The 13,616-nt window shown below is 38.0% G+C and overlaps 1 pseudogene; it reads left to right on the top strand.

The window, feature by feature from the left end:
* Positions 1-5,599: 5,599 nt before the first annotated feature.
* On the top strand, positions 5,600-5,972 carry LOC122201283 (annotated as a pseudogene).
* Positions 5,973-13,616: the final 7,644 nt, after the last annotated feature.

Genomic DNA, 13,616 nt, shown 5'->3' on the forward strand with positions numbered 1-13,616 from the left:
CTTAGAATTTCCCTATCAGTCATAATAAAATCTAGTGAAACTACTTTTTTCCACTTACTATTCACTTCTCTACTCTAAATTGCAAATTCCTTCTGATTATATGAGGAGCCATATTTTCTGTTCCTTTTTTTTTCTTTTTTAATTACCTAGGGACCATCATTTCTTAGCTTCTTGATTTCTCAGTGATTAGGCTATCATGGCTAAGTACACAGTCTCTAATGTAGAAACTATGCAGTCAAATCATTCTGACATACTTCACCCTGCAAGAAAAATTTTCAGAAAGACCACTATCCACACCATATCTTCTCAGTCATTATTTTAGATACAGTGCTTGGAAAACAAAGATGCCCTTTATTGCCTAAGGAATTAAACAACTGTTTAACTGTTTAATGCTAAAAAGGAAGCATCGAGGCCTCAAAACGAAGCCTGGCAATAATCCAATCTGTGAGGCACCAACATAAAAAATCTATGTAATAGGGGCGCCTGGGTGGCTCAGTTGGTTGAGTGTCTGACTTAAGCTCAGGTTATGATCTCACGGTTCGTGAGTTCAAACCCCATGTCAGGCTCTGTGCTGACAGCTCAGAGCCTGGAGCCTGCTTTGGATCCTGTGTCTCCTTCTCTCTCTGCTCCTCCCCACTTGTGCTCTGTCTCTCAAAAATAAATAAATGTAAAAAAAAATTTTTTTTAATCTACGTAATAGTTAACTTTTATCAGAGCAAAAGACTCTGTTCCGCAAAAGAAAACTGGGAACAGAATGATCTAACGATGTCTGTTCAGTGAGATTCTTTCTTACTGAACTTTCTAATATTCATCCTATTCTATTAGAAACTGAGCATTCCAGTCAGACATAACTGAAGACAACATGAGAAGAGCCAGTTCACTGTGACTATCTGAGTTTAACTGTTACTGGGTTCTGGTCCCAGATGCACCAAAGAACTGGAGACCCAAGACCAGAATGGGGAGTTTATTCAGTAGGTAAGTAGAGTACACTTTCAAGAGTGAAAGCAGGCCATTGCCAGAGCAAGAGTGGCAATGGTATTGAGAACCTGTAGCTGCAGCCTTTTAAGTCTGCTTTCTGCATATGTAAATTGGTCTCTGACAGACATTTTTGATTGAGAGCTGGTAGTTATATAATACTTTGGCCTCTGTGCATGAGCCTACCCATGATGCATACTGTTATAATTTTATTTGCTTATGTATCGTATATTTATGAGTGTCTAATGAGCTTTTGTTGCAACATTAAAAGTACTTAAGAGCAGGTTGCACCCTTTGAATGCATGCTCAGCTTTTACAAGTCTCCTTTTTGGTTTTTGAGCCAGCTCTGTAGCTAGGCCTTTCCTGTTCTGTTAGCCCTTAGAGATGAAGGGTGTGGCTGCTAACCCTGAGGGGTGGCTCTGAGGGTGTGGCCAGCATCTACTTTATCTCTTCTCTGTCACGCTTAACTACCTGCCTAATAGGATAGCTGGTTGAAGACCCTTACTTGCAGGTACAAGTGGTTTAGCACTCACATGTAGAACTAAAATCCATCCTGGAAGTTTCACTTACGTCTAATTAATGCAAAGTGTCTATTTCAGGGAGATGCCTATCTAGAGGAACACAGGATTCCTTCTGGGAGATTCTCAGGAAGACTCCATCATAGCATAACCACCAAAGTAAAACCACCCCATCAAAGTATTTTGCCTAAGTTCTTAAGAAATTCAGTTCATTTTTTTTTTTTTCTGGTGTCTAGGATTGGATGAGGTTCATTCTCAGCTCCTGCTATCTAACCTGGGGTCCAGGTTAGACTTCAGTTAAATAGGACTGACAAGCACTTAAGTCCCAGGAGCAGTAATTTATCCTTCTAAAATACACAGAATATTTATTTATGTGATTCTGTGTGAGATAAGTTATGTATTTGTTATTGAGTCGTAGCTCTCTAATTGGTTATCAAGACAGTATTCCGTCAAGCTGTCACTTACAAAGGGTTAACTCATTACTTTGACTTCTATCTTAAAAGAGGATAGTGCTGGGGCGCCTGGGTGGCTCAGTTGGTTAAGCATCTGACTTCGGCTCAGGTCACGATCACTCGGTATGTGAGTTCGAGCCCCGCGTCGGGCTCTGTGCTGACTGCTCAGAGCCTGGAGCCTGTTGCAGATTCTGTGTCTCCCTCTCTCTCTGACCCTCCCCTGTTCATGCTCTGTCTCTCTCTGTCTCAAAAATAAATAAACGTTAAAAAAAAAATTAAAAAAAAAAAAAAAGAGGATAGTGCAAATTGGGGGATTAGCTCTTAACTGTGTACCCAGGAATTATCTGAGAAACTTAAAATACTTTACCTAATTTAGTATCAAAACACAGTCTGATCTTTCTCTCTGTGGTGACAGAGCAAAAATTGGCAATAAACATTTTTATTCCTACACATTAAAAGCAATGATTTTTTGCTTGTTCCCCCCCTTTCTTTTATTATCATTGTAATATATGCTTATTGTAGAAGTTTAGAAAGCACAAAAAAGCAAAAGACACGTTGGAAAAAAGTATCCCTCTATAATCACACTGACATTTGGTACTTTGCCTTTCAGTCTATCCCACTGTACATGTTTTACGTACACTCTAATTCTACATACATTTTGCCCTGCATTTTTCATTTAACATATTTTAGTATTTCCCTTGTTTTTAAAAACTCTATACAAACATCATTTCAACCACTGCTATATTTCTAATTTGGTACTATATTAGTATTCTATTATCTTGTTACATATGAATTTACATTTTTAACTAAAATGTTTTACACTAATTTTTAAAAATTTTCTTAATGTTTATTTATTTTTGAAGGAAAGAGAGACAGAGAGAGAGAGCAGGGGAGGGGCAGAGAGAGAGGGAGACATAGAATCTGAAGCAGGCTCCAGGCCCTGAGCTGTCAGCACAGAGCCCGATGTGGGGCTTGAACTCACAAACCGCAAGATCATGACCTGAGCCAAAGTCAGTCTCTTAACCAACTAAGCCACCCAGGTGCCCCTAAAATGTTTTACACTTTAATTCACACTGTCAACATACAATGCATCAAAGAACATAATGTATATGACATATATACTAGTTGTGTTTTTATTGATATAATAAAGCAAATATAAAGAGTTGCAGTTCAGGGCTTTTCTGACTAACAGAATTTCTCATTTTTCTTCAGCAGTCCTAAATTCATTGGAAATGTTGTTAAAAGGTAGCAGATACAATAATTTATTTTCACTCTGATGAGTGCTCAGTAGGAAGGTTGAAAAGTCAAGAACTCCCTGAAAAGTAATACATCCATTTTATTTGTGAAATGACTTCCATCCCAATGTAGTACTTTATTTTGCACATTTTACCAGGGCATTATTGGGCATTTTTGCAACCCAATAGACTCTGCCTGGCTCATTTCTCTGAATGGAATGGCATAGCCATACAGAAGAAGCAGTCATTTCTCCATTAATTTACCAAGGCATGAGAACAATCCAGCTTGTATTACAAGTTCTATGGTTTTTCACGGACAGGGCCAACTATTCCACCTTTATCATTCAAGATTATCTGATATTGAAGGAGATCACCAGAAATTGAGGAAAACAACTAAAAATCTGTCCCCCGGGGTGTCTCGGTGGCTCAGTCAGTGAAGCATCCCAATCTTGATTTCAGCTCAGGTCATGATCTCACCGTTTATGAGTTCGAGCCCTGCATCTTGGGATTCTCTCCCTCTCCCTCTCTTGCTCTCTGCCCCTCTCCCAATTACGCTGTCTCTAAAAATAATACACTTAAAAAAAGAGAAATTAAAAATCTGCCTCTAATGTGCCAAACATTCTCATTTGTGTTATTTCATCTGCTGGTGTGTATGTCTATTGAAGGAAGAGAAGGGTATCTTTTTTTTTTTCCTAGTTTGCAATGAAGTGTTGTGGAGGCAGCAATGTTCATATGAAGGTAACAATATGCAATCTGAATGCATAATTCAAATAAAATAAATAGGTAGGAGGGGAAAATGGGACACCAAGGTGCCCAGGACTATGGGTAGAAAGTGCAGGAGGAGGGTCTAGGCATGTAGAAGAAAGGAGGCTCAGAGGATTTTCTGGAATCTTAGTGCAGCTTAATCAAGGCAGGTGTGTTCGCAGTTCCTCGGGGTCTCGGCCTGATACAGAGGGAGCTACTAAACGTGTTAACAAGAACAGACCTCAAATACTCTGTGGATCATCTCTATCATCACCCCTAGACTAAACCTTGACCAAGAATGATCATCACATGGCAATAGAGGAATTTAGAAGGGCAAAGAAGCAAGAAAGAGATGAGCTGGCTAAATGTGGCAGAAATCTGAACACACCAGTATGAAACAGAATTTGAGGCATGTTATAGAAATTTGATGTAGTGAAAATGCACGTAAGGGAATAACAATTTAATTGGGTTGCTCCCAACAAAATATTTTACAGGTCTACTGGTGTATCATGAAAGTAGTAACTTCATGACTGTTTAGCACACAAACTACCGTCTATAGAAGACAGAACAATGATGGATGGAAAGCATTTCACCCTAGTAACAATGAACCAGCAAAGTGATCTTGCAAACAGTAGTGGTTTTCCCCCTCACAAGTCCATTTGTTTTTCCTGTGCTGGAAATATTGTACATAGAATGTAAAAGGTGCAGTTTGGGGGAGGGGAAAGTTGCAGACTCAACTCCCCTACAATTGCATGGGAAAGTTTTTTCCATGGTATACACAACGCCGAGCTACACTCTAGGTACTGCTGGTCACTGAGTGTGGAGACACAGAACAACAGGGAGGTGAACCTTAACCTTAACGTGCAGGGGAAACTCCTTGACATCAAAGGGGGCGCTGATTCACAGCATTACTCTTCCCCTTTTTCTTTTCTTTTCTTTTCTACCTTGGTCTATTTAACTGTTCTGCATTTCAGAACATCAATACCATTGAGCAGCACCGAGGTGGCTCAGTCGGGAAAGCATGTGACTCTTGATTTCATCTCAGGTTATGTTCTCATGATTTGTGAGTTTGAGTCCCACATCAGGCTGTGCGCTGACAGCATGGAGCCTGCTTGGGATTCTCTCTCTCCCTCTCTCTGCCCCTCCCCCACTTGTGCTGTCTCTATGTCTCTCAAAATATATTCATTAATTATAAAAAACGTTTAAAATCAATACCGTTGATAAAACATGAAAAGAGTAAAGGCTTTTCTTTAAAGATGTAATTCAAGTACAATATTCATAAGGAAAAGTACATATATTCAATTGTACCACTCTACAAATATTTACAAACTGAAAACATCACTGTAACCAGCATCCAGATAGAGAAATAGACAACCACCAGCACTCTAGAAGCACCTCATCCACACCCTCCCCGGTCCAAAGGAAATCCTTTCACTCACAGAATAAACCAGTTTTTACTCTAATTGAACTGTATGTAAATGGAATCACACATGATGTGCTGGTTTTTATTTGGTATCTTTTGCTTAAATTATGCTTATCAAATGCCTCCACAGTGTTACAATTGTGGAGATTTTAAATAAGGAAATTTTTGTGAAAATAGAGCAATGTTTGATACAGAGGGGGGAAAAAAGCTGAATTAAAAACTATGGCTGCTTTACAACCTGGGCCCCGCAGAATGGCTCCCGCAAAGAAAGGTGGCAAGAAGTGTTGTTCTGCCATCAATAAGGTAGTGACCAGAGAATACACCATCAACATTCCCAAGCGCATCCATGGAGTGGGTTTCAAGAAGCATGGCCCTCGGGCTCTCAAAGAGACCCGGAAATTTGCTATGAAGGAGATGGGAACCCCAGATGTGCTCATTGACACCAGGCTCAACAAAGCTGTCTAGACCAAAGGAAAAAGGAATGTTCCGTATGTCTGTGTGCGGTTGTCCAGAAAACGTTAACAAGGATGAGGATTCACCAAACAAGCTCTATATATTGGTTACCTATATACCTGTCACCATTTTCAAAAATCTACAGACTGTTAATGTGGATGAGAATTGCTGATTGTCGAATAAAAGTATAAAACTATGTACACACACACACACACACACACACACACACACACATATATATGGCTGCTGTTCCAGGTATTAGGTTATAACAAGTAACAAATGCAGTAATTTTTTAGAAGGCTAGTAGTAACAACAGCTCAAGAGAACTTGCAAAGAACGCTGCCCTGTTGAGGATAGCCCTGCCAACATACTATAATTTCTAATCTGTGTGGTCTAAAAGTATAAGTCACCCTCTAAGAAGAGATGTGGAGCATGAGGACTGTGCCTCCTCACATAAGTGCAGGTGAATGCAAGTGGGGCAGCTTTCATATCCAAGCTAGGCTCAGTCTACACCACAGGAACCCTGACATTTAAAGATATAGAACACATCTATCACAATTGTCACTTGCCATTAATTTACATTCCCTTTATGCATCTGTTCAGAAAATAATTAGGATTTTATGCTGCAGTAAATATGCTTGTTCATCCATTAGTGCAAAGCAAAAGATTAATTGCATTACAATGGGAATCAGGACGACAGCACTCGGAGCCACAATGATAACAGTGACAGCTGGGCTGCCCACAGTACTTTGCTCTGATAAGCTTCAAAAACAAGTGTAGATAGGAAAATAATTAAATCACTGACAAGATGGCACCAGCCTTATTTTCCCTCTTCTTGCATTCAGCTTACAATCACCAAATAAAAAGATTCTCCCTACAAATTAGAAAAGGACCTTTATTTTTTTTCCCTATCTCCAAATGCCCTGGTTTAACATTAGTAATGAGCTGGATTGCTAACATATCTCACTTTTATTTAACCTCCTATCACTTATCTAACCAAGCTAAATATTGAGGTTAACCTGAACTAGCATCTACTGAGAACCCAAGAGACAGGACTGGCACTGGACATGTGTCCACTTCAGTCACAGGGCATGGTGCTTAAAGCTCTACTGTCACCATGTTAGAATTCTTAATTCTTTAACCAGAGTCCCACATTTTAATTGGGTATTGGGCCTCAAAAATTATGTACCTAGTCCTGCTGATAGATGTAAAAAAATACTAACATAATCTCCCTAATATATGTAATTATTATGTATATAATGCATGTATTGTGCACATCTGTACAGTATACACATATTTATGTACACATATATGTACATTATTATGTATATATTATATACATACTGTGTATGTGCACACACATATATATCAGTGAAAGCATCCACAGTCAGACCTATTGCTACAGTTCCCCAAAAGGAAACAAAAACAAACAGCAAACAAATTCATTTCCCCCTCTTTTCCCTGGTCAATTAAAAAGGAAAGTGGTGTTATTGAGTGGAAACAGAACATCTGTTTTTTGAGGAAACATCTGAGAAGCAAGAGACATGCTCTACTTGTAACTCCAATTGTCTCCTGACTATGGATACTTTCCTATGGTTCAAAATAGACTGATCATTGTTTTAGGGACAATGCGTGTTAACAACGTGTTTAACACTGAGTGGGAGTTTACCAACATTCAAGAAAACATCTGTGCAGTGATTTGAATAATGATCTAGTCTCCACCCCGGTGCCTCCACACCACCCTCCCCAACCACCAAAAAAATTAAAAGAAATGGTTATAGAAGGGCTCAATTGAAAACTTCATCCTTTGATGTTTAGTTAAGGCGACAACAGAAGCCAGATAACTGATCTTGCTCTGACATTCCCACAGGAAGAAGTAACTGACAGATGGTCATGATTGTAACCAAAATGTTTGGATAATCATCTTTGATGAATCATTTATCATGGCAGCTCCTCATATGACAGTGACTTCTTTGGAGTCCCCTAAAACCCTGGCCCATTAAGAAATTGCTTAATGACATACTGTTTTTACTACTCATCCAGAAAGTAGCCACAGCTTATCCTTCTCCATGATTTTTAAAGTTGTTTTTTTTTTTTTTTAGAATCCCTTGGATTTATTAAATTTATTAATCACAACATTTTGTCTTCCATGGAGAATGAGAGAGGGAGTTTTGTTATTGATAGGGGAGAAAGGCTTCGAAAATAGGTCAGGTGCAACAAGAGACTGCTTGAGGGAAGGGACATGCAAATTAACTACTGTAGACGTGGGTGTTTTTGCCCTGGCAGCAGCTGCTGAATAATTAGGGCCCAAAGGCCTTCATAAAGGTTATAAGTCTTGTTACTGTGGCTAACCAAATCTGCTTGAGTAATTTTCCTTTCACTATTGCAATTATGGGGTTTTAACTCACTAGGTAGCTGATTTTGTGGCATGTACATATTCGATGTGTCAGGGAAAATGAGCTTCCAAGGCTCCCCTCTGGACCACTTTAGAGCAATGATCATAAATCCTCACTAAAGGGAAACTGGTTCTTAAGAGGAGCAATTCTAGGGGTGGGAGTGGAGGAAAAAATGAAAGGAAGCAGGCAAACATTTCATAAGCAATGGAGCTGCAAAATTGGATTGTAGCACAACACAATAATATGAAACAATGTAATATAGTATACTCGAATATGTTGTATTTACATGTGATATAATACACATTTTAAGGTTCATTATTATTATCACAGATAAGCATTCATCCTGGATGCTCCTAGAAAATTTTGGTACTACTTAGATCCACTTTTCCTGGAAGTAAGTAACTTTCACTTTCCAGTGTCCCCTCTCAGAATTGTGAAACCATGGTCCTTCTATCTTTTACCTTTTCTTGTGCAACCCTGTGCATTGACTCTCTGTCTCACCTGTCTTATCAAGTCTGTCTCCTCTTGTCCTGACACGGTATCTACTATTAGCATGGGATAGAGTCAATAGTAGGAGAGAAGAAGTGGGTCTGATTTTGGTGATAAGTATCTGTTCTACCAACTGGGTAATGTGACTAATTTATCTGAACTATAGTTTCCTCACTTTTTGAAATGGGAAATCACTACTTTTAGAGGTTATTCATGGACACCAAATGTAAAAATTTATGGAAAGTGCTTTTTTAGGCTTAAATATATTTGTCTATCATATTTCCCTCCCTTCCTCTCTTTTCAGTCTCCCTCTCTCATACATCTCTCCATAAATCTTACATCCACCCACACACATTTCAATTTATTTTATCTTGTCCTTAAAGTGAATACAAACATACCAACAGAGCTTGAACATTTCAATTCATATATTTATATAAAATCAATGTTTATTTTATCAATAAATACTTGATATAATTTCAAAGTAGTTTTGACATTTAACAGAAAAAAAATAGTTATAAAACATAGTTTTAATGTGGCCAACGAAGGTATTCCTTTTTTTTTCATTTTTAAAACATTTTTTATTTTTATTCTTATTTTTTTTTTTTAATTTACATCTAAATTAGTTAGCATATAGTGCAACAATGATTTCAGGAGTAGATTCCTTAGTGCCCCTTACCCATTTAGCCCATCCCCCCTCCCACAACCCCTCCCATAACCCTCAGTTTGTTCTCCAGATTTATGAGTCTCTTCTGTTTTGTCCCCCTCCCTGTTTTTGTATTATTTTTGTCTCCCTTCCCTTATGTTCATTTGTTTTGTCTCTTAAAAGTCCTCATATGAGTGAAGTCATATGATTTTTGTCTTTCTCTGACTAATGTCACTTAACATAATACCCTCCAGTTCTATCCACATAGTTGCAAATGGCAAGATTTCATTCTTTTTGACTGCCGGGTAATAAATACTCCATTGTATATATATCCCACATCTTCTTTATCCATTCATCCATCGATGGACATTTGGGCTCTTTCCATACTTTGGCTATTGTTGATAGTGCTACTATAAACATGGGGGTGCATGTGTCCCTTCGAAACAGCACCCCTGTATCCCGTGGATAAATGCCTACTAGTGCAATTGCTGGGTCGAGGGGAGTTCTATTTTTAGTTTTTTGAGAAACCTCCATACTGTTTTCAGAGTGGCTGCACCAGCTTGCATTCCCACCAACAATGCAAAAAAGATCCTCTTTCTCCGCATCCTTGCCAACATCTGTTGTTGCTGGAGTTGTTAATGGTAGCCATTCTGATGGGTGTAAGGTTGTATCTCATCATGGTTTTGATTTGTAAAGAAGGTATTCTTTTTTTAATTATTATTTATTTATTTTGAGAGAGAGAGGGAGAGAGGGAGAGAGGGAGAGAGGGAGAGAGGGAGAGAGGGAGAGAGGGAGAGAGGGAGAGAGGGAGAGAGGGAGAGAGGGAGAGAGGGAGAGAGGGAGAGAGAGAGAGAGAGAGAGAGAGATGAGTAAGGGCAGAAAGAGAGAGAATCCCAAGCAGGCTCTGCACTGTCACCATGGAGCCCAACATGGGGCTCCATTCCATGTACTGTGAGATCATGACCTCAGTCAAAATCAAGAGTCAGACACCTGACCAAGTGAGCCACCCAGGTGCCACAAAGAAGGTATTCTATCCAAAGCTGAGCATATCATGAGCCTAAGAATTGGTACTACATTGGCACTTAGATCACCAAAGGGCGACCTATAAATGAAAATGTATTTGCTTCTCCACCGATTTTACATTCTCTATCAAGCATTCTGGTTTAACATGTTCTTTTTCATTACAGAAAGCACTTTTCACAAATAACATTCATATATATATATATATATATATATATATATATATATATATACACACACACACATATATGTGTGTATATATATATATATATATATATATTTAGATACAAGTCTAGAATTCATGAACACATTAATAATTTTCCCTAACCAAATACAATCTTAATAATGCTTTTCACTGTATAAGTGCCTCCTACGTAGTGTTTTGTCACTTGTTGAGGCTTAAGGTATTTTATGTTGATTAATAGTTTAATTGTTGGTAAAGAGCCCTGGATCAGGACTATGTTATGTTCTGAGGAATTATAGGTAGGATATATAGGTAGTCATCTGTGGGAAGAGGGGTTTTAGAAGTCAAAAGATGGACACAGTGTCAGGGACAATTTGTAATTGTGAAATCTTCAGCTTTCTTCATTGTAACCCAATATAAAAGGATAATAGCAATAATCTTTGATGTGGGCAATTAAGATTTATTAAATCTTATGTAAAGTATGCATTTAAAAAGTCTAAAATTACTTTCATTCTGTGCAAATGCAGATTTAAGACAAAGCTTCTAATCCCTGTCCCCTCCAATACACCCACTAATCTGAATGATATATCACTCTGTGCTTCCTACATAGAATTTCAGAAGTCAACCATCATGACAAGCCAAAATCAAATCTATATAATAAAGACAAGTTTTCCAAACCATAGAGAGCTCCTACGAGTACCACATCTTTAGGACTCAAGAAGGGGAGAGAGCAAGGACGTGGTCTTACATTACAACATCAAACAGTATCTAGCATAGGAATCTTATCTTTACAGGTGAGCTTGCCTGTGATTAAGGCAGGTTGGCTTAAAGAGTCCTATTTGGGGTACAGACAAGTAAAATACCTGTATCATGTGACTCTCTTCCTAACTTCTCCTTGATCTAATATAGGATGGAGTCCCTGTCTCCACCCTCATGATAGTTCCAAGAGTGGAGTAGCTATATAAAATATTAGAGTTCAGATGTTGGTAATGGACAAATGTGGACCCTAACCACTCATTAGTTTATTGACTTGAACAAGTTAATATCTTTGAAATTGACATAAAATTAACTCTAAAATGGAAATAATAAGGGCACCTGGGTGGCTCTGTCACTTAAGCAAAAGATCCTGGTTTGGGCTCAGGTCATGATCTCATGGTTCATGAGTTTGAGCTCCACATCAGGCTCTGCGCTGATGGCACGGAGCCTCCTTGGGATTCTCTCTATTCCTCTCTCTCTTGCATACCCATGCACTCTCTCTCAAAATAAATAAACTTTAAAATATAAATAAAAATAAAATAGAAATAAAAAAACCTATTAAAAAAAATTTTTTTAATCTTTATTTATTTTTGAGAGAATGTGAGCAGAATGTGAGCAGGGGAAGAGCAGAAAAAGAGGGAGACACAGAATCTGAAGCAGGCTCCAGGCCCTCAGCTGTTAGCACAGAGCCCGATGCAGGGCTCAAACTCACGAACCATGAGATCATGACCTGAGCCAAAATCAGATGCTCAACCAACTGAGCCACACCCAGGTGCCCCAAAAATGCCTATTTTTGAAGGGCTAGTGTCAGGATGGAGAAAATGTACATAACATTATTTGCACAGTATTTAATACAAAATAATAGTCCATAATGTTATTACTATTACTATTATTATCAATAAAAGAAGAATATCTTAAATATGGTACATAATCATGTAGACACTGATGCTCGGAAACTGGGGCAGAAGATTTTTAGCATAACGTTCAAATTCCCCACAAATATCTTGTTCTGAAATGGCATAGACCATGAGTCTAAGACCCACTCTGGACTTCCATCTTCCTTTTCCTCTTTTTCCAGCTAAAACAAATTGACACCTGTGTATGAAACCTCTCCTGATAACTCTGTTCAACTCTGATTTCTCACTTTGTTGACTGCCCATGGTGTTAATTGCACAGAATATGTTAGCATACCTAAATTTCTGCATTGCAATTTCTCCTCTGTCTCATGTGCATATTGCCTTATTAATGCATCTGTTAAATTTTTAGAAGTCAGGGTTTATGCCTTATGTTTCCTGTAGGCCCCCCATGCCACATAATTAGCACATTCTGGAAAGATTCTAAGTCCTACTGAATCCTCATTCCCATAAGCCTCCCATATTCACCTTATTTTTGGTACAATTACCAGTTGGATTTCAACTACTTGCTTTCAAAATGCAATTTCCCTAATAGTATACAGTGTTCTAATAATGCCCTGATCAGTGCTACTTCAGAGTTACCGCTGATTATACACCTGTTTCCAAATCCCAGCATCATCAAGTGTTTTTCTATTGTGTCTTTTTTAACTGTTAAACTATTATGAGTTCTTAATTTTTTGAGCTATTCAGTTTATGGCCTAGTTTGGTACGTGGGTTTTAGTTTATCTCAATGTAGTAATTCGATAAAAATACCTTCTTTTATCATTTGGGAAAAGTTATGATTATTATTCAAGGAATATCACGGTAATCTTTTCAAGAATAATCACATTTTAAAATTAATCAAGATTTTAAATTTGTATTTCCTGTTACATAAGCTTCAAATCAAACTTGATTAATCAGTTGACTGTGCTATTATTTCGAAAATCAGAGACTGAGTGCACAAGATGCATATGTCTGGGTGGAATTTTTTTTTTCTATTTTGACTTAGAACATCTTTCTCTTTCAAAAGAATTAAATGGTCATTGAAGAAAATCTGAAGAACACAGAGAAATACATTCAAATCAATCAAATCCCTATGGAAACTCCTATCTATAAATACCCACCATGAACATTTTGAAACTTTTTATTTTGAAGTAATTTTAAATTTACAGAAAAGTTGCAGAAATAGTTGAGAGAGTTTTCACATATCCCTCGGCCAGCTTTTCCTAATGATAGCATTTGGCACAACAACACTTCCAGGATCAGAAGGAATTACCACGGATAGAATATTAGTAACTTATTGGCTATTCTTTTTCTTAGTCAATACTGTCTTTACCACCCTTGCACAAATTTGCTCAGGCCTTATCAGATTGGCAAGCAAACATGGCAAAGTAACAGTAACAAAACAGTATTTCTCTGAATACAAACTCATTTA

This window comes from Panthera leo, chromosome D1 (genome assembly GCF_018350215.1).
Source record: "Panthera leo isolate Ple1 chromosome D1, P.leo_Ple1_pat1.1, whole genome shotgun sequence".
Classification (NCBI taxonomy): Eukaryota; Metazoa; Chordata; class Mammalia; order Carnivora; family Felidae; genus Panthera; species Panthera leo.